The following is a 17832-nucleotide window of genomic DNA, read 5'->3' as shown; positions in this document are numbered from 1 at the left end:
GCAGAGTAACCAGCTCACATACCTGTTAGCTCAGGTGAGTTTAAAAGGCTGCTGTTGATAACAAGGGCATTTGCTAAATAGATGGTGTGTGTGCAACAATATACTGAAAGGTCAATTATATTGTGCAGCTTATCTCACCACCTGTAGTTATTTAGATGAAAGCTCCAAAATCCTTGCCTAATATGTCTGTTTATCCAAAAGGAAGTATAGAGGGAGAGCTAGATAGATAGCATTGCATTACATTACATTACATGGCAATGCAATGCACAGTTGCTGAAGTTGAACCAAAATGAGCTTGTCATCTGGTTTCTGCAACTTTTAACATGAAAAATCCAATGAGGAGAAGAAAAGCAAAGCCAAAGAGTCCATCCCAAAATCCGACAAACAAGCAAAATGAACAAAAAGCATTGAATTCAATTCTTTCTGATTTTAGAAACTGCATTAAAGAAGGGGTGCACCGGTCCTGGAGATACTGCAATACCAGGTCAATGCGTGGAGTGGACAGAGCAAGCTCTTTTTCCATCTCCCTGTTCTAAAAATCCATTTAATATATGGTCCCCAGATAGGGGACGTATCAGATATTAAACTGATAAGAACAGATACTACACTTGATCTTAGCCAAAAGGCCGAGAAGCGATAACCAGAATTGGTTTCCGACTACGGTGCCACCCAAGGATTCTGAAAAGTCCATTTGTGGAGATGGCCACCTGGACTCCCGTTAAGAAGACATGCTGTCAACCTCTAGATCCCTCACATGCCTGCACTTTTCGGCTTGCTGCTGCTGCAATCCACGCGTTTTAGATCTGCATAACTCCACCTCTTTTAGCACAGTACCCTCAACCCCCGGCTGTTCCCACCCGCCTCAACACCGTTGGAAGGGAGGAGAACCAATTAAGGCGGGGGGGGGGGTGGAACGAGCAGCTGTCTACCCTTAGCAGGAGGGTTGCTGATTAATTACCTCTCCTGCTGCTGCTGCTGGCTGTCCAGCAGCAGACTGAAGGTGGCTGCTGCTGTGCGCAGGTATATAAAGGCTCAGAGCCTATTATGACACGCGCAGCCAGCGTTCCATTGCCACATTCCGTCTACTGCAGGCGGGATACCTGGATGGCTGAATGTCACTGAGAAGCTCACAGAGACCGCCATAAGCAACAGTTTAAAAGAATGCCACAGACTAATCAACCAAACTTTTTGGGTTGGTTTCTCTTTTATAGTCTGCAGGCATTAAATGAAAGAAGTCAGTGTTCCAGCAGAGGGAGACAACGTTTCAGAAAAGGCATTGTAGCAAACCAAAAAAGAAATTTTAAGCGCAGCAGAGTAACCAGCTCACATACCTGTTAGCTCAGGTGAGTTTAAAAGGCTGCTGTTGATAACAAGGGCATTTGCTAAATAGATGGTGTGTGTGCAACAATATACTGAAAGGTCAATTATATTGTGCAGCTTATCTCACCACCTGTAGTTATTTAGGTGAAAGCTCCAAAATGCTTGCCTAATATGTCTGTTTATCCAAAAGGAAGTATAGAGGGAGAGCTAGATAGATAGCATTGCATTACATTACATTACATGGCAATGCAATGCACAGTTGCTGAAGTTGAACCAAAATGAGCTTGTCATCTGGCTTCTGCAACTTTTAACATGAAAAATCCAATGAGGAGAAGAAAAGCAAAGCCAAAGAGTCCATCCCAAAATCCGACAAACAAGCAAAATGAACAAAAAGCATTGAATTCAATTCTTTCTGATTTTAGAAACTGCATTAAAGAAGGGGTGCACCGGTCCTGGAGATACTGCAATACCAGGTCAATGCGTGGAGTGGACAGAGCAAGCTCTTTTTCCATCTCCCTGTTCTAAAAATCCATTTAATATATGGTCCCCAGATAGGGGACGTATCAGATATTAAACTGATAAGAACAGATACTACACTTGATCTTAGCCAAAAGGCCGAGAAGCGATAACCAGAATTGGTTTCCGACTACGGTGCCACCCAAGGATTCTGAAAAGTCCATTTGTGGAGATGGCCACCTGGACTCCCGTTAAGAAGACATGCTGTCAACCTCTAGATCCCTCACATGCCTGCACTTTTCGGCTTGCTGCTGCTGCAATCCACGCGTTTTAGATCTGCATAACTCCACCTCTTTTAGCACAGTACCCTCAACCCCCGGCTGTTCCCACCCGCCTCAACACCGTTGGAAGGGAGGAGAACCAATTAAGGCGGGGTGGGGGGGGGTGGAACGAGCAGCTGTCTACCCTTAGCAGGAGGGTTGCTGATTAATTACCTCTCCTGCTGCTGCTGCTGCTGGCTGTCCAGCAGCAGACTGAAGGTGGCTGCTGCTGTGCGCAGGTATATAAAGGCTCAGAGCCTATTATGACACGTGCAGCCAGCGTTCCATTGCCACATTCCGTCTACTGCAGGCGGGATACCTGGATGGCTGAATGTCACTGAGAAGCTCACAGAGACCGCCATAAGCAACAGTTTAAAAGAATGCCACAGACTAATCAACCAAACTTTTTGGGTTGGTTTCTCTTTTATAGTCTGCAGGCATTAAATGAAAGAAGTCAGTGTTCCAGCAGAGGGAGACAACGTTTCAGAAAAGGCATTGTAGCAAACCAAAAAAGAAATTTTAAGCGCAGCAGAGTAACCAGCTCACATACCTGTTAGCTCAGGTGAGTTTAAAAGGCTGCTGTTGATAACAAGGGCATTTGCTAAATAGATGGTGTGTGTGCAACAATATACTGAAAGGTCAATTATATTGTGCAGCTTATCTCACCACCTGTAGTTATTTAGATGAAAGCTCCAAAATGCTTGCCTAATATGTCTGTTTATCCAAAAGGAAGTATAGAGGGAGAGCTAGATAGATAGCATTGCATTACATTACATTACATGGCAATGCAATGCACAGTTGCTGAAGTTGAACCAAAATGAGCTTGTCATCTGGCTTCTGCAACTTTTAACATGAAAAATCCAATGAGGAGAAGAAAAGCAAAGCCAAAGAGTCCATCCCAAAATCCGACAAACAAGCAAAATGAACAAAAAGCATTGAATTCAATTCTTTCTGATTTTAGAAACTGCATTAAAGAAGGGGTGCACCGGTCCTGGAGATACTGCAATACCAGGTCAATGCGTGGAGTGGACAGAGCAAGCTCTTTTTCCATCTCCCTGTTCTAAAAATCCATTTAATATATGGTCCCCAGATAGGGGACGTATCAGATATTAAACTGATAAGAACAGATACTACACTTGATCTTAGCCAAAAGGCCGAGAAGCGATAACCAGAATTGGTTTCCGACTACGGTGTCACCCAAGGATTCTGAAAAGTCCATTTGTGGAGATGGCCACCTGGACTCCCGTTAAGAAGACATGCTGTCAACCTCTAGATCCCTCACATGCCTGCACTTTTCGGCTTGCTGCTGCTGCAATCCACGCGTTTTAGATCTGCATAACTCCACCTCTTTTAGCACAGTACCCTCAACCCCCGGCTGTTCCCACCCGCCTCAACACCGTTGGAAGGGAGGAGAACCAATTAAGGCGGGGGGGGGGGGGGGTGGAACAAGCAGCTGTCTACCCTTAGCAGGAGGGTTGCTGATTAATTACCTCTCCTGCTGCTGCTGCTGCTGGCTGTCCAGCAGCAGACTGAAGGTGGCTGCTGCTGTGCGCAGGTATATAAAGGCTCAGAGCCTATTATGACACGCGCAGCCAGCGTTCCATTGCCACATTCCGTCTACTGCAGGCGGGATACCTGGATGGCTGAATGTCACTGAGAAGCTCACAGAGACCGCCATAAGCAACAGTTTAAAAGAATGCCACAGACTAATCAACCAAACTTTTTGGGTTGGTTTCTCTTTTATAGTCTGCAGGCATTAAATGAAAGAAGTCAGTGTTCCAGCAGAGGGAGACAACGTTTCAGAAAAGGCATTGTAGCAAACCAAAAAAGAAATTTTAAGCGCAGCAGAGTAACCAGCTCACATACCTGTTAGCTCAGGTGAGTTTAAAAGGCTGCTGTTGATAACAAGGGCATTTGCTAAATAGATGGTGTGTGTGCAACAATATACTGAAAGGTCAATTATATTGTGCAGCTTATCTCACCACCTGTAGTTATTTAGGTGAAAGCTCCAAAATGCTTGCCTAATATGTCTGTTTATCCAAAAGGAAGTATAGAGGGAGAGCTAGATAGATAGCATTGCATTACATTACATTACATGGCAATGCAATGCACAGTTGCTGAAGTTGAACCAAAATGAGCTTGTCATCTGGCTTCTGCAACTTTTAACATGAAAAATCCAATGAGGAGAAGAAAAGCAAAGCCAAAGAGTCCATCCCAAAATCCGACAAACAAGCAAAATGAACAAAAAGCATTGAATTCAATTCTTTCTGATTTTAGAAACTGCATTAAAGAAGGGGTGCACCGGTCCTGGAGATACTGCAATACCAGGTCAATGCGTGGAGTGGACAGAGCAAGCTCTTTTTCCATCTCCCTGTTCTAAAAATCCATTTAATATATGGTCCCCAGATAGGGGACGTATCAGATATTAAACTGATAAGAACAGATACTACACTTGATCTTAGCCAAAAGGCCGAGAAGCGATAACCAGAATTGGTTTCCGACTACGGTGCCACCCAAGGATTCTGAAAAGTCAATTTGTGGAGATGGCCACCTGGACTCCCATTAAGAAGACATGCTGTCAACCTCTAGATCCCTCACATGCCTGCACTTTTCGGCTTGCTGCTGCTGCAATCCACGCGTTTTAGATCTGCATAACTCCACCTCTTTTAGCACAGTACCCTCAACCCCCGGCTGTTCCCACCCGCCTCAACACTGTTGGAAGGGAGGAGAACCAATTAAGGTGGGGGGGGGGTGGAACGAGCAGCTGTCTACCCTTAGCAGGAGAGTTGCTGATTAATTACCTCTCCTGCTGCTGCTGCTGCTGGCTGTCCAGCAGCAGACTGAAGGTGGCTGCTGCTGTGCGCAGGTATATAAAGGCTCAGAGCCTATTATGACACGCGCAGCCAGCGTTCCATTGCCACATTCCGTCTACTGCAGGCGGGATACCTGGATGGCTGAATGTCACTGAGAAGCTCACAGAGACCGCCATAAGCAACAGTTTAAAAGAATGCCACAGACTAATCAACCAAACTTTTTGGGTTGGTTTCTCTTTTATAGTCTGCAGGCATTAAATGAAAGAAGTCAGTGTTCCAGCAGAGGGAGACAACGTTTCAGAAAAGGCATTGTAGCAAACCAAAAAAGAAATTTTAAGCGCAGCAGAGTAACCAGCTCACATACCTGTTAGCTCAGGTGAGTTTAAAAGGCTGCTGTTGATAACAAGGGCATTTGCTAAATAGATGGTGTGTGTGCAACAATATACTGAAAGGTCAATTATATTGTGCAGCTTATCTCACCACCTGTAGTTATTTAGGTGAAAGCTCCAAAATGCTTGCCTAATATGTCTGTTTATCCAAAAGGAAGTATAGAGGGAGAGCTAGATAGATAGCATTGCATTACATTACATTACATGGCAATGCAATGCACAGTTGCTGAAGTTGAACCAAAATGAGCTTGTCATCTGGCTTCTGCAACTTTTAACATGAAAAATCCAATGAGGAGAAGAAAAGCAAAGCCAAAGAGTCCATCCCAAAATCCGACAAACAAGCAAAATGAACAAAAAGCATTGAATTCAATTCTTTCTGATTTTAGAAACTGCATTAAAGAAGGGGTGCACCGGTCCTGGAGATACTGCAATACCAGGTCAATGCGTGGAGTGGACAGAGCAAGCTCTTTTTCCATCTCCCTGTTCTAAAAATCCATTTAATATATGGTCCCCAGATAGGGGACGTATCAGATATTAAACTGATAAGAACAGATACTACACTTGATCTTAGCCAAAAGGCCGAGAAGCGATAACCAGAATTGGTTTCCGACTACGGTGCCACCCAAGGATTCTGAAAAGTCCATTTGTGGAGATGGCCACCTGGACTCCCGTTAAGAAGACATGCTGTCAACCTCTAGATCCCTCACATGCCTGCACTTTTCGGCTTGCTGCTGCTGCAATCCACGCGTTTTAGATCTGCATAACTCCACCTCTTTTAGCACAGTACCCTCAACCCCCGGCTGTTCCCACCCGCCTCAACACCGTTGGAAGGGAGGAGAACCAATTAAGGCGGGGTGGGGGGGGGTGGAACGAGCAGCTGTCTACCCTTAGCAGGAGGGTTGCTGATTAATTACCTCTCCTGCTGCTGCTGCTGCTGGCTGTCCAGCAGCAGACTGAAGGTGGCTGCTGCTGTGCGCAGGTATATAAAGGCTCAGAGCCTATTATGACACGTGCAGCCAGCGTTCCATTGCCACATTCCGTCTACTGCAGGCGGGATACCTGGATGGCTGAATGTCACTGAGAAGCTCACAGAGACCGCCATAAGCAACAGTTTAAAAGAATGCCACAGACTAATCAACCAAACTTTTTGGGTTGGTTTCTCTTTTATAGTCTGCAGGCATTAAATGAAAGAAGTCAGTGTTCCAGCAGAGGGAGACAACGTTTCAGAAAAGGCATTGTAGCAAACCAAAAAAGAAATTTTAAGCGCAGCAGAGTAACCAGCTCACATACCTGTTAGCTCAGGTGAGTTTAAAAGGCTGCTGTTGATAACAAGGGCATTTGCTAAATAGATGGTGTGTGTGCAACAATATACTGAAAGGTCAATTATATTGTGCAGCTTATCTCACCACCTGTAGTTATTTAGATGAAAGCTCCAAAATGCTTGCCTAATATGTCTGTTTATCCAAAAGGAAGTATAGAGGGAGAGCTAGATAGATAGCATTGCATTACATTACATTACATGGCAATGCAATGCACAGTTGCTGAAGTTGAACCAAAATGAGCTTGTCATCTGGCTTCTGCAACTTTTAACATGAAAAATCCAATGAGGAGAAGAAAAGCAAAGCCAAAGAGTCCATCCCAAAATCCGACAAACAAGCAAAATGAACAAAAAGCATTGAATTCAATTCTTTCTGATTTTAGAAACTGCATTAAAGAAGGGGTGCACCGGTCCTGGAGATACTGCAATACCAGGTCAATGCGTGGAGTGGACAGAGCAAGCTCTTTTTCCATCTCCCTGTTCTAAAAATCCATTTAATATATGGTCCCCAGATAGGGGACGTATCAGATATTAAACTGATAAGAACAGATACTACACTTGATCTTAGCCAAAAGGCCGAGAAGCGATAACCAGAATTGGTTTCCGACTACGGTGTCACCCAAGGATTCTGAAAAGTCCATTTGTGGAGATGGCCACCTGGACTCCCGTTAAGAAGACATGCTGTCAACCTCTAGATCCCTCACATGCCTGCACTTTTCGGCTTGCTGCTGCTGCAATCCACGCGTTTTAGATCTGCATAACTCCACCTCTTTTAGCACAGTACCCTCAACCCCCGGCTGTTCCCACCCGCCTCAACACCGTTGGAAGGGAGGAGAACCAATTAAGGCGGGGGGGGGGGGGGTGGAACAAGCAGCTGTCTACCCTTAGCAGGAGGGTTGCTGATTAATTACCTCTCCTGCTGCTGCTGCTGCTGGCTGTCCAGCAGCAGACTGAAGGTGGCTGCTGCTGTGCGCAGGTATATAAAGGCTCAGAGCCTATTATGACACGCGCAGCCAGCGTTCCATTGCCACATTCCGTCTACTGCAGGCGGGATACCTGGATGGCTGAATGTCACTGAGAAGCTCACAGAGACCGCCATAAGCAACAGTTTAAAAGAATGCCACAGACTAATCAACCAAACTTTTTGGGTTGGTTTCTCTTTTATAGTCTGCAGGCATTAAATGAAAGAAGTCAGTGTTCCAGCAGAGGGAGACAACGTTTCAGAAAAGGCATTGTAGCAAACCAAAAAAGAAATTTTAAGCGCAGCAGAGTAACCAGCTCACATACCTGTTAGCTCAGGTGAGTTTAAAAGGCTGCTGTTGATAACAAGGGCATTTGCTAAATAGATGGTGTGTGTGCAACAATATACTGAAAGGTCAATTATATTGTGCAGCTTATCTCACCACCTGTAGTTATTTAGGTGAAAGCTCCAAAATGCTTGCCTAATATGTCTGTTTATCCAAAAGGAAGTATAGAGGGAGAGCTAGATAGATAGCATTGCATTACATTACATTACATGGCAATGCAATGCACAGTTGCTGAAGTTGAACCAAAATGAGCTTGTCATCTGGCTTCTGCAACTTTTAACATGAAAAATCCAATGAGGAGAAGAAAAGCAAAGCCAAAGAGTCCATCCCAAAATCCGACAAACAAGCAAAATGAACAAAAAGCATTGAATTCAATTCTTTCTGATTTTAGAAACTGCATTAAAGAAGGGGTGCACCGGTCCTGGAGATACTGCAATACCAGGTCAATGCGTGGAGTGGACAGAGCAAGCTCTTTTTCCATCTCCCTGTTCTAAAAATCCATTTAATATATGGTCCCCAGATAGGGGACGTATCAGATATTAAACTGATAAGAACAGATACTACACTTGATCTTAGCCAAAAGGCCGAGAAGCGATAACCAGAATTGGTTTCCGACTACGGTGCCACCCAAGGATTCTGAAAAGTCAATTTGTGGAGATGGCCACCTGGACTCCCATTAAGAAGACATGCTGTCAACCTCTAGATCCCTCACATGCCTGCACTTTTCGGCTTGCTGCTGCTGCAATCCACGCGTTTTAGATCTGCATAACTCCACCTCTTTTAGCACAGTACCCTCAACCCCCGGCTGTTCCCACCCGCCTCAACACTGTTGGAAGGGAGGAGAACCAATTAAGGTGGGGGGGGGTGGAACGAGCAGCTGTCTACCCTTAGCAGGAGAGTTGCTGATTAATTACCTCTCCTGCTGCTGCTGCTGCTGGCTGTCCAGCAGCAGACTGAAGGTGGCTGCTGCTGTGCGCAGGTATATAAAGGCTCAGAGCCTATTATGACACGCGCAGCCAGCGTTCCATTGCCACATTCCGTCTACTGCAGGCGGGATACCTGGATGGCTGAATGTCACTGAGAAGCTCACAGAGACCGCCATAAGCAACAGTTTAAAAGAATGCCACAGACTAATCAACCAAACTTTTTGGGTTGGTTTCTCTTTTATAGTCTGCAGGCATTAAATGAAAGAAGTCAGTGTTCCAGCAGAGGGAGACAACGTTTCAGAAAAGGCATTGTAGCAAACCAAAAAAGAAATTTTAAGCGCAGCAGAGTAACCAGCTCACATACCTGTTAGCTCAGGTGAGTTTAAAAGGCTGCTGTTGATAACAAGGGCATTTGCTAAATAGATGGTGTGTGTGCAACAATATACTGAAAGGTCAATTATATTGTGCAGCTTATCTCACCACCTGTAGTTATTTAGGTGAAAGCTCCAAAATGCTTGCCTAATATGTCTGTTTATCCAAAAGGAAGTATAGAGGGAGAGCTAGATAGATAGCATTGCATTACATTACATTACATGGCAATGCAATGCACAGTTGCTGAAGTTGAACCAAAATGAGCTTGTCATCTGACTTCTGCAACTTTTAACATGAAAAATCCAATGAGGAGAAGAAAAGCAAAGCCAAAGAGTCCATCCCAAAATCCGACAAACAAGCAAAATGAACAAAAAGCATTGAATTCAATTCTTTCTGATTTTAGAAACTGCATTAAAGAAGGGGTGCACCGGTCCTGGAGATACTGCAATACCAGGTCAATGCGTGGAGTGGACAGAGCAAGCTCTTTTTCCATCTCCCTGTTCTAAAAATCCATTTAATATATGGTCCCCAGATAGGGGACGTATCAGATATTAAACTGATAAGAACAGATACTACACTTGATCTTAGCCAAAAGGCCGAGAAGCGATAACCAGAATTGGTTTCCGACTACGGTGCCACCCAAGGATTCTGAAAAGTCCATTTGTGGAGATGGCCACCTGGACTCCCGTTAAGAAGACATGCTGTCAACCTCTAGATCCCTCACATGCCTGCACTTTTCGGCTTGCTGCTGCTGCAATCCACGCGTTTTAGATCTGCATAACTCCACCTCTTTTAGCACAGTACCCTCAACCCCCGGCTGTTCCCACCCGCCTCAACACCGTTGGAAGGGAGGAGAACCAATTAAGGCGGGGGGGGGGGGGGGGGTGGAACGAGCAGCTGTCTACCCTTAGCAGGAGGGTTGCTGATTAATTACCTCTCCTGCTGCTGCTGCTGGCTGTCCAGCAGCAGACTGAAGGTGGCTGCTGCTGTGCGCAGGTATATAAAGGCTCAGAGCCTATTATGACACGCGCAGCCAGCGTTCCATTGCCACATTCCGTCTACTGCAGGCGGGATACCTGGATGGCTGAATGTCACTGAGAAGCTCACAGAGACCGCCATAAGCAACAGTTTAAAAGAATGCCACAGACTAATCAACCAAACTTTTTGGGTTGGTTTCTCTTTTATAGTCTGCAGGCATTAAATGAAAGAAGTCAGTGTTCCAGCAGAGGGAGACAACGTTTCAGAAAAGGCATTGTAGCAAACCAAAAAAGAAATTTTAAGCGCAGCAGAGTAACCAGCTCACATACCTGTTAGCTCAGGTGAGTTTAAAAGGCTGCTGTTGATAACAAGGGCATTTGCTAAATAGATGGTGTGTGTGCAACAATATACTGAAAGGTCAATTATATTGTGCAGCTTATCTCACCACCTGTAGTTATTTAGGTGAAAGCTCCAAAATGCTTGCCTAATATGTCTGTTTATCCAAAAGGAAGTATAGAGGGAGAGCTAGATAGATAGCATTGCATTACATTACATTACATGGCAATGCAATGCACAGTTGCTGAAGTTGAACCAAAATGAGCTTGTCATCTGGCTTCTGCAACTTTTAACATGAAAAATCCAATGAGGAGAAGAAAAGCAAAGCCAAAGAGTCCATCCCAAAATCCGACAAACAAGCAAAATGAACAAAAAGCATTGAATTCAATTCTTTCTGATTTTAGAAACTGCATTAAAGAAGGGGTGCACCGGTCCTGGAGATACTGCAATACCAGGTCAATGCGTGGAGTGGACAGAGCAAGCTCTTTTTCCATCTCCCTGTTCTAAAAATCCATTTAATATATGGTCCCCAGATAGGGGACGTATCAGATATTAAACTGATAAGAACAGATACTACACTTGATCTTAGCCAAAAGGCCGAGAAGCGATAACCAGAATTGGTTTCCGACTACGGTGCCACCCAAGGATTCTGAAAAGTCCATTTGTGGAGATGGCTACCTGGACTCCCGTTAAGAAGACATGCTGTCAACCTCTAGATCCCTCACATGCCTGCACTTTTCGGCTTGCTGCTGCTGCAATCCACGCGTTTTAGATCTGCATAACTCCACCTCTTTTAGCACAGTACCCTCAACCCCCGGCTGTTCCCACCCGCCTCAACACCGTTGGAAGGGAGGAGAACCAATTAAGGCGGGGGGGGGGTGGAACGAGCAGCTGTCTACCCTTAGCAGGAGGGTTGCTGATTAATTATTACCTCTCCTGCTGCTGCTGCTGGCTGTCCAGCAGCAGACTGAAGGTGGCTGCTGCTGTGCGCAGGTATATAAAGGCTCAGAGCCTATTATGACACGCGCAGCCAGCGTTCCATTGCCACATTCCGTCTACTGCAGGCGGGATACCTGGATGGCTGAATGTCACTGAGAAGCTCACAGAGACCGCCATAAGCAACAGTTTAAAAGAATGCCACAGACTAATCAACCAAACTTTTTGGGTTGGTTTCTCTTTTATAGTCTGCAGGCATTAAATGAAAGAAGTCAGTGTTCCAGCAGAGGGAGACAACGTTTCAGAAAAGGCATTGTAGCAAACCAAAAAAGAAATTTTAAGCGCAGCAGAGTAACCAGCTCACATACCTGTTAGCTCAGGTGAGTTTAAAAGGCTGCTGTTGATAACAAGGGCATTTGCTAAATAGATGGTGTGTGTGCAACAATATACTGAAAGGTCAATTATATTGTGCAGCTTATCTCACCACCTGTAGTTATTTAGGTGAAAGCTCCAAAATGCTTGCCTAATATGTCTGTTTATCCAAAAGGAAGTATAGAGGGAGAGCTAGATAGATAGCATTGCATTACATTACATTACATGGCAATGCAATGCACAGTTGCTGAAGTTGAACCAAAATGAGCTTGTCATCTGGCTTCTGCAACTTTTAACATGAAAAATCCAATGAGGAGAAGAAAAGCAAAGCCAAAGAGTCCATCCCAAAATCCGACAAACAAGCAAAATGAACAAAAAGCATTGAATTCAATTCTTTCTGATTTTAGAAACTGCATTAAAGAAGGGGTGCACCGGTTCTGGAGATACTGCAATACCAGGTCAATGCGTGGAGTGGACAGAGCAAGCTCTTTTTCCATCTCCCTGTTCTAAAAATCCATTTAATATATGGTCCCCAGATAGGGGACGTATCAGATATTAAACTGATAAGAACAGATACTACACTTGATCTTAGCCAAAAGGCCGAGAAGCGATAACCAGAATTGGTTTCCGACTACGGTGCCACCCAAGGATTCTGAAAAGTCCATTTGTGGAGATGGCCACCTGGACTCCCGTTAAGAAGACATGCTGTCAACCTCTAGATCCCTCACATGCCTGCACTTTTCGGCTTGCTGCTGCTGCAATCCAAGCGTTTTAGATCTGCATAACTCCACCTCTTTTAGCACAGTACCCTCAACCCCCGGCTGTTCCCACCCGCCTCAACACCGTTGGAAGGGAGGAGAACCAATTAAGGCGGGGGGGGGGGTGGAACGAGCAGCTGTCTACCCTTAGCAGGAGGGTTGCTGATTAATTACCTCTCCTGCTGCTGCTGCTGCTGGCTGTCCAGCAGCAGACTGAAGGTGGCTGCTGCTGTGCGCAGGTATATAAAGGCTCAGAGCCTATTATGACATGCGCAGCCAGCGTTCCATTGCCACATTCCGTCTACTGCAGGCGGGATACCTGGATGGCTGAATGTCACTGAGAAGCTCACAGAGACCGCCATAAGCAACAGTTTAAAAGAATGCCACAGACTAATCAACCAAACATTTTGGGTTGGTTTCTCTTTTATAGTCTGCAGGCATTAAATGAAAGAAGTCAGTGTTCCAGCAGAGGGAGACAACGTTTCAGAAAAGGCATTGTAGCAGACCAAAAAAGAAATTTTAAGCGCAGCAGAGTAACCAGCTCACATACCTGTTAGCTCAGGTGAGTTTAAAAGGCTGCTGTTGATAACAAGGGCATTTGCTAAATAGATGGTGTGTGTGCAACAATATACTGAAAGGTCAATTATATTGTGCAGCTTATCTCACCACCTGTAGTTATTTAGGTGAAAGCTAAAAAATGCTTGCCTAATATGTCTGTTTATCCAAAAGGAAGTATAGAGGGAGAGCTAGATAGATAGCATTGCATTACATTACATTACATGGCAATGCAATGCACAGTTGCTGAAGTTGAACCAAAATGAGCTTGTCATCTGGCTTCTGCAACTTTTAACATGAAAAATCCAATGAGGAGAAGAAAAGCAAAGCCAAAGAGTCCATCCCAAAATCCGACAAACAAGCAAAATGAACAAAAAGCATTGAATTCAATTCTTTCTGATTTTAGAAACTGCATTAAAGAAGGGGTGCACCGGTCCTGGAGATACTGCAATACCAGGTCAATGCGTGGAGTGGACAGAGCAAGCTCTTTTTCCATCTCCCTGTTCTAAAAATCCATTTAATATATGGTCCCCAGATAGGGGACGTATCAGATATTAAACTGATAAGAACAGATACTACACTTGATCTTAGCCAAAAGGCCGAGAAGCGATAACCAGAATTGGTTTCCGACTACGGTGCCACCCAAGGATTCTGAAAAGTCCATTTGTGGAGATGGCCACCTGGACTCCCGTTAAGAAGACATGCTGTCAACCTCTAGATCCCTCACATGCCTGCACTTTTCGGCTTGCTGCTGCTGCAATCCACGCGTTTTAGATCTGCATAACTCCACCTCTTTTAGCACAGTACCCTCAACCCCCGGCTGTTCCCACCCACCTCAACACCGTTGGAAGGGAGGAGAACCAATTAAGGCGGGGGGGGGGTGGAACGAGCAGCTGTCTACCCTTAGCAGGAGGGTTGCTGATTAATTACCTCTCCTGCTGCTGCTGCTGCTGGCTGTCCAGCAGCAGACTGAAGGTGGCTGCTGCTGTGCGCAGGTATATAAAGGCTCAGAGCCTATTATGACACGCGCAGCCAGCGTTCCATTGCCACATTCCGTCTACTGCAGGCGGGATACCTGGATGGCTGAATGTCACTGAGAAGCTCACAGAGACCGCCATAAGCAACAGTTTAAAAGAATGCCACAGACTAATCAACCAAACTTTTTGGGTTGGTTTCTCTTTTATAGTCTGCAGGCATTAAATGAAAGAAGTCAGTGTTCCAGCAGAGGGAGACAACGTTTCAGAAAAGGCATTGTAGCAAACCAAAAAAGAAATTTTAAGCGCAGCAGAGTAACCAGCTCACATACCTGTTAGCTCAGGTGAGTTTAAAAGGCTGCTGTTGATAACAAGGGCATTTGCTAAATAGATGGTGTGTGTGCAACAATATACTGAAAGGTCAATTATATTGTGCAGCTTATCTCACCACCTGTAGTTATTTAGGTGAAAGCTCCAAAATGCTTGCCTAATATGTCTGTTTATCCAAAAGGAAGTATAGAGGGAGAGCTAGATAGATAGCATTGCATTACATTACATTACATGGCAATGCAATGCACAGTTGCTGAAGTTGAACCAAAATGAGCTTGTCATCTGGCTTCTGCAACTTTTAACATGAAAAATCCAATGAGGAGAAAAAAAGCAAAGCCAAAGAGTCCATCCCAAAATCCGACAAACAAGCAAAATGAACAAAAAGCATTGAATTCAATTCTTTCTGATTTTAGAAACTGCATTAAAGAAGGGGTGCACCGGTCCTGGAGATACTGCAATACCAGGTCAATGCGTGGAGTGGACAGAGCAAGCTCTTTTTCCATCTCCCTGTTCTAAAAATCCATTTAATATATGGTCCCCAGATAGGGGACGTATCAGATATTAAACTGATAAGAACAGATACTACACTTGATCTTAGCCAAAAGGCCGAGAAGCGATAACCAGAATTGGTTTCCGACTACGGTGCCACCCAAGGATTCTGAAAAGTCCATTTGTGGAGATGGCCACCTGGACTCCCGTTAAGAAGACATGCTGTCAACCTCTAGATCCCTCACATGCCTGCACTTTTCGGCTTGCTGCTGCTGCAATCCACGCGTTTTAGATCTGCATAACTCCACCTCTTTTAGCACAGTACCCTCAACCCCCGGCTGTTCCCACCCGCCTCAACACCGTTGGAAGGGAGGAGAACCAATTAAGGCGGGGGGGGGGTGGAACGAGCAGCTGTCTACCCTTAGCAGGAGGGTTGCTGATTAATTACCTCTCCTGCTGCTGCTGCTGCTGGCTGTCCAGCAGCAGACTGAAGGTGGCTGCTGCTGTGCGCAGGTATATAAAGGCTCAGAGCCTATTATGACACGCGCAGCCAGCGTTCCATTGCCACATTCCGTCTACTGCAGGCGGGATACCTGGATGGCTGAATGTCACTGAGAAGCTCACAGAGACCGCCATAAGCAACAGTTTAAAAGAATGCCACAGACTAATCAACCAAACTTTTTGGGTTGGTTTCTCTTTTATAGTCTGCAGGCATTAAATGAAAGAAGTCAGTGTTCCAGCAGAGGGAGACAACGTTTCAGAAAAGGCATTGTAGCAAACCAAAAAAGAAATTTTAAGCGCAGCAGAGTAACCAGCTCACATACCTGTTAGCTCAGGTGAGTTTAAAAGGCTGCTGTTGATAACAAGGGCATTTGCTAAATAGATGGTGTGTGTGCAACAATATACTGAAAGGTCAATTATATTGTGCAGCTTATCTCACCACCTGTAGTTATTTAGGTGAAAGCTCCAAAATGCTTGCCTAATATGTCTGTTTATCCAAAAGGAAGTATAGAGGGAGAGCTAGATAGATAGCATTGCATTACATTACATTACATGGCAATGCAATGCACAGTTGCTGAAGTTGAACCAAAATGAGCTTGTCATCTGGCTTCTGCAACTTTTAACATGAAAAATCCAATGAGGAGAAGAAAAGCAAAGCCAAAGAGTCCATCCCAAAATCCGACAAACAAGCAAAATGAACAAAAAGCATTGAATTCAATTCTTTCTGATTTTAGAAACTGCATTAAAGAAGGGGTGCACCGGTCCTGGAGATACTGCAATACCAGGTCAATGCGTGGAGTGGACAGAGCAAGCTCTTTTTCCATCTCCCTGTTCTAAAAATCCATTTAATATATGGTCCCCAGATAGGGGACGTATCAGATATTAAACTGATAAGAACAGATACTACACTTGATCTTAGCCAAAAGGCCGAGAAGCGATAACCAGAATTGGTTTCCGACTACGGTGCCACCCAAGGATTCTGAAAAGTCCATTTGTGGAGATGGCCACCTGGACTCCCGTTAAGAAGACATGCTGTCAACCTCTAGATCCCTCACATGCCTGCACTTTTCGGCTTGCTGCTGCTGCAATCCACGCGTTTTAGATCTGCATAACTCCACCTCTTTTAGCACAGTACCCTCAACCCCCGGCTGTTCCCACCCGCCTCAACACCGTTGGAAGGGAGGAGAACCAATTAAGGCGGGGGGGGGGGGGGTGGAACGAGCAGCTGTCTACCCTTAGCAGGAGGGTTGCTGATTAATTACCTCTCCTGCTGCTGCTGCTGCTGGCTGTCCAGCAGCAGACTGAAGGTGGCTGCTACTGTGCGCAGGTATATAAAGGCTCAGAGCCTATTATGACACGCGCAGCCAGCGTTCCATTGCCACATTCCGTCTACTGCAGGCGGGATACCTGGATGGCTGAATGTCACTGAGAAGCTCACAGAGACCGCCATAAGCAACAGTTTAAAAGAATGCCACAGACTAATCAACCAAACTTTTTGGGTTGGTTTCTCTTTTATAGTCTGCAGGCATTAAATGAAAGAAGTCAGTGTTCCAGCAGAGGGAGACAACGTTTCAGAAAAGGCATTGTAGCAAACCAAAAAAGAAATTTTAAGCGCAGCAGAGTAACCAGCTCACATACCTGTTAGCTCAGGTGAGTTTAAAAGGCTGCTGTTGATAACAAGGGCATTTGCTAAATAGATGGTGTGTGTGCAACAATATACTGAAAGGTCAATTATATTGTGCAGCTTATCTCACCACCTGTAGTTATTTAGGTGAAAGCTCCAAAATGCTTGCCTAATATGTCTGTTTATCCAAAAGGAAGTATAGAGGGAGAGCTAGATAGATAGCATTGCATTACATTACATTACATGGCAATGCAATGCACAGTTGCTGAAGTTGAACCAAAATGAGCTTGTCATCTGGCTTCTGCAACTTTTAACATGAAAAATCCAATGAGGAGAAGAAAAGCAAAGCCAAAGAGTCCATCCCAAAATCCGACAAACAAGCAAAATGAACAAAAAGCATTGAATTCAATTCTTTCTGATTTTAGAAACTGCATTAAAGAAGGGGTGCACCGGTCCTGGAGATACTGCAATACCAGGTCAATGCGTGGAGTGGACAGAGCAAGCTCTTTTTCCATCTCCCTGTTCTAAAAATCCATTTAATATATGGTCCCCAGATAGGGGACGTATCAGATATTAAACTGATAAGAACAGATACTACACTTGATCTTAGCCAAAAGGCCGAGAAGCGATAACCAGAATTGGTTTCCGACTACGGTGCCACCCAAGGATTCTGAAAAGTCCATTTGTGGAGATGGCCACCTGGACTCCCGTTAAGAAGACATGCTGTCAACCTCTAGATCCCTCACATGCCTGCACTT

At 44.9% G+C, this 17832-nt stretch overlaps 14 non-coding genes across 14 annotated transcripts; all 14 read right to left on the bottom strand.

Annotated features, from left to right (window-relative positions):
* Positions 1-447: 447 nt before the first annotated feature.
* On the bottom strand, positions 448-638 carry LOC141205290 (U2 spliceosomal RNA). The gene has a single exon (XR_012276059.1). It is a non-coding gene; the product is annotated as a U2 spliceosomal RNA (small nuclear RNA).
* A 1118-nt stretch (positions 639-1756) lies between these two features.
* LOC141205289 (U2 spliceosomal RNA) lies at positions 1757-1947 on the bottom strand. The gene has a single exon (XR_012276058.1). It is a non-coding gene; the product is annotated as a U2 spliceosomal RNA (small nuclear RNA).
* A 1124-nt stretch (positions 1948-3071) lies between these two features.
* Positions 3072-3262, bottom strand: LOC141205288 (U2 spliceosomal RNA). Its single transcript, XR_012276057.1, has one exon. It is a non-coding gene; the product is annotated as a U2 spliceosomal RNA (small nuclear RNA).
* Positions 3263-4387: 1125 nt separating this feature from the next.
* LOC141205287 (U2 spliceosomal RNA) lies at positions 4388-4578 on the bottom strand. Its single transcript, XR_012276056.1, has one exon. It is a non-coding gene; the product is annotated as a U2 spliceosomal RNA (small nuclear RNA).
* Positions 4579-5698: 1120 nt separating this feature from the next.
* Positions 5699-5889, bottom strand: LOC141205286 (U2 spliceosomal RNA). The gene has a single exon (XR_012276055.1). It is a non-coding gene; the product is annotated as a U2 spliceosomal RNA (small nuclear RNA).
* A 1124-nt stretch (positions 5890-7013) lies between these two features.
* LOC141205285 (U2 spliceosomal RNA) lies at positions 7014-7204 on the bottom strand. The gene has a single exon (XR_012276054.1). It is a non-coding gene; the product is annotated as a U2 spliceosomal RNA (small nuclear RNA).
* A 1124-nt stretch (positions 7205-8328) lies between these two features.
* LOC141205284 (U2 spliceosomal RNA) lies at positions 8329-8519 on the bottom strand. Its single transcript, XR_012276053.1, has one exon. It is a non-coding gene; the product is annotated as a U2 spliceosomal RNA (small nuclear RNA).
* Positions 8520-9638: 1119 nt separating this feature from the next.
* On the bottom strand, positions 9639-9829 carry LOC141205283 (U2 spliceosomal RNA). Its single transcript, XR_012276052.1, has one exon. It is a non-coding gene; the product is annotated as a U2 spliceosomal RNA (small nuclear RNA).
* A 1124-nt stretch (positions 9830-10953) lies between these two features.
* Positions 10954-11144, bottom strand: LOC141205281 (U2 spliceosomal RNA). The gene has a single exon (XR_012276050.1). It is a non-coding gene; the product is annotated as a U2 spliceosomal RNA (small nuclear RNA).
* Positions 11145-12264: 1120 nt separating this feature from the next.
* LOC141205389 (U2 spliceosomal RNA) lies at positions 12265-12455 on the bottom strand. Its single transcript, XR_012276156.1, has one exon. It is a non-coding gene; the product is annotated as a U2 spliceosomal RNA (small nuclear RNA).
* A 1121-nt stretch (positions 12456-13576) lies between these two features.
* Positions 13577-13767, bottom strand: LOC141205280 (U2 spliceosomal RNA). The gene has a single exon (XR_012276049.1). It is a non-coding gene; the product is annotated as a U2 spliceosomal RNA (small nuclear RNA).
* A 1120-nt stretch (positions 13768-14887) lies between these two features.
* Positions 14888-15078, bottom strand: LOC141205278 (U2 spliceosomal RNA). Its single transcript, XR_012276048.1, has one exon. It is a non-coding gene; the product is annotated as a U2 spliceosomal RNA (small nuclear RNA).
* A 1120-nt stretch (positions 15079-16198) lies between these two features.
* Positions 16199-16389, bottom strand: LOC141205277 (U2 spliceosomal RNA). Its single transcript, XR_012276047.1, has one exon. It is a non-coding gene; the product is annotated as a U2 spliceosomal RNA (small nuclear RNA).
* Positions 16390-17513: 1124 nt separating this feature from the next.
* Positions 17514-17704, bottom strand: LOC141205276 (U2 spliceosomal RNA). Its single transcript, XR_012276046.1, has one exon. It is a non-coding gene; the product is annotated as a U2 spliceosomal RNA (small nuclear RNA).
* Positions 17705-17832: the final 128 nt, after the last annotated feature.

This window comes from Phyllobates terribilis, unplaced genomic scaffold (genome assembly GCF_046119375.1).
Source record: "Phyllobates terribilis strain yellow unplaced genomic scaffold, ASM4611937v1 Scaffold_138__1_contigs__length_4804227, whole genome shotgun sequence".
In the NCBI taxonomy this organism is placed as follows: domain Eukaryota; kingdom Metazoa; phylum Chordata; class Amphibia; order Anura; family Dendrobatidae; genus Phyllobates; species Phyllobates terribilis.
This window is presented reverse-complemented; position numbering and strand designations above follow the sequence as displayed.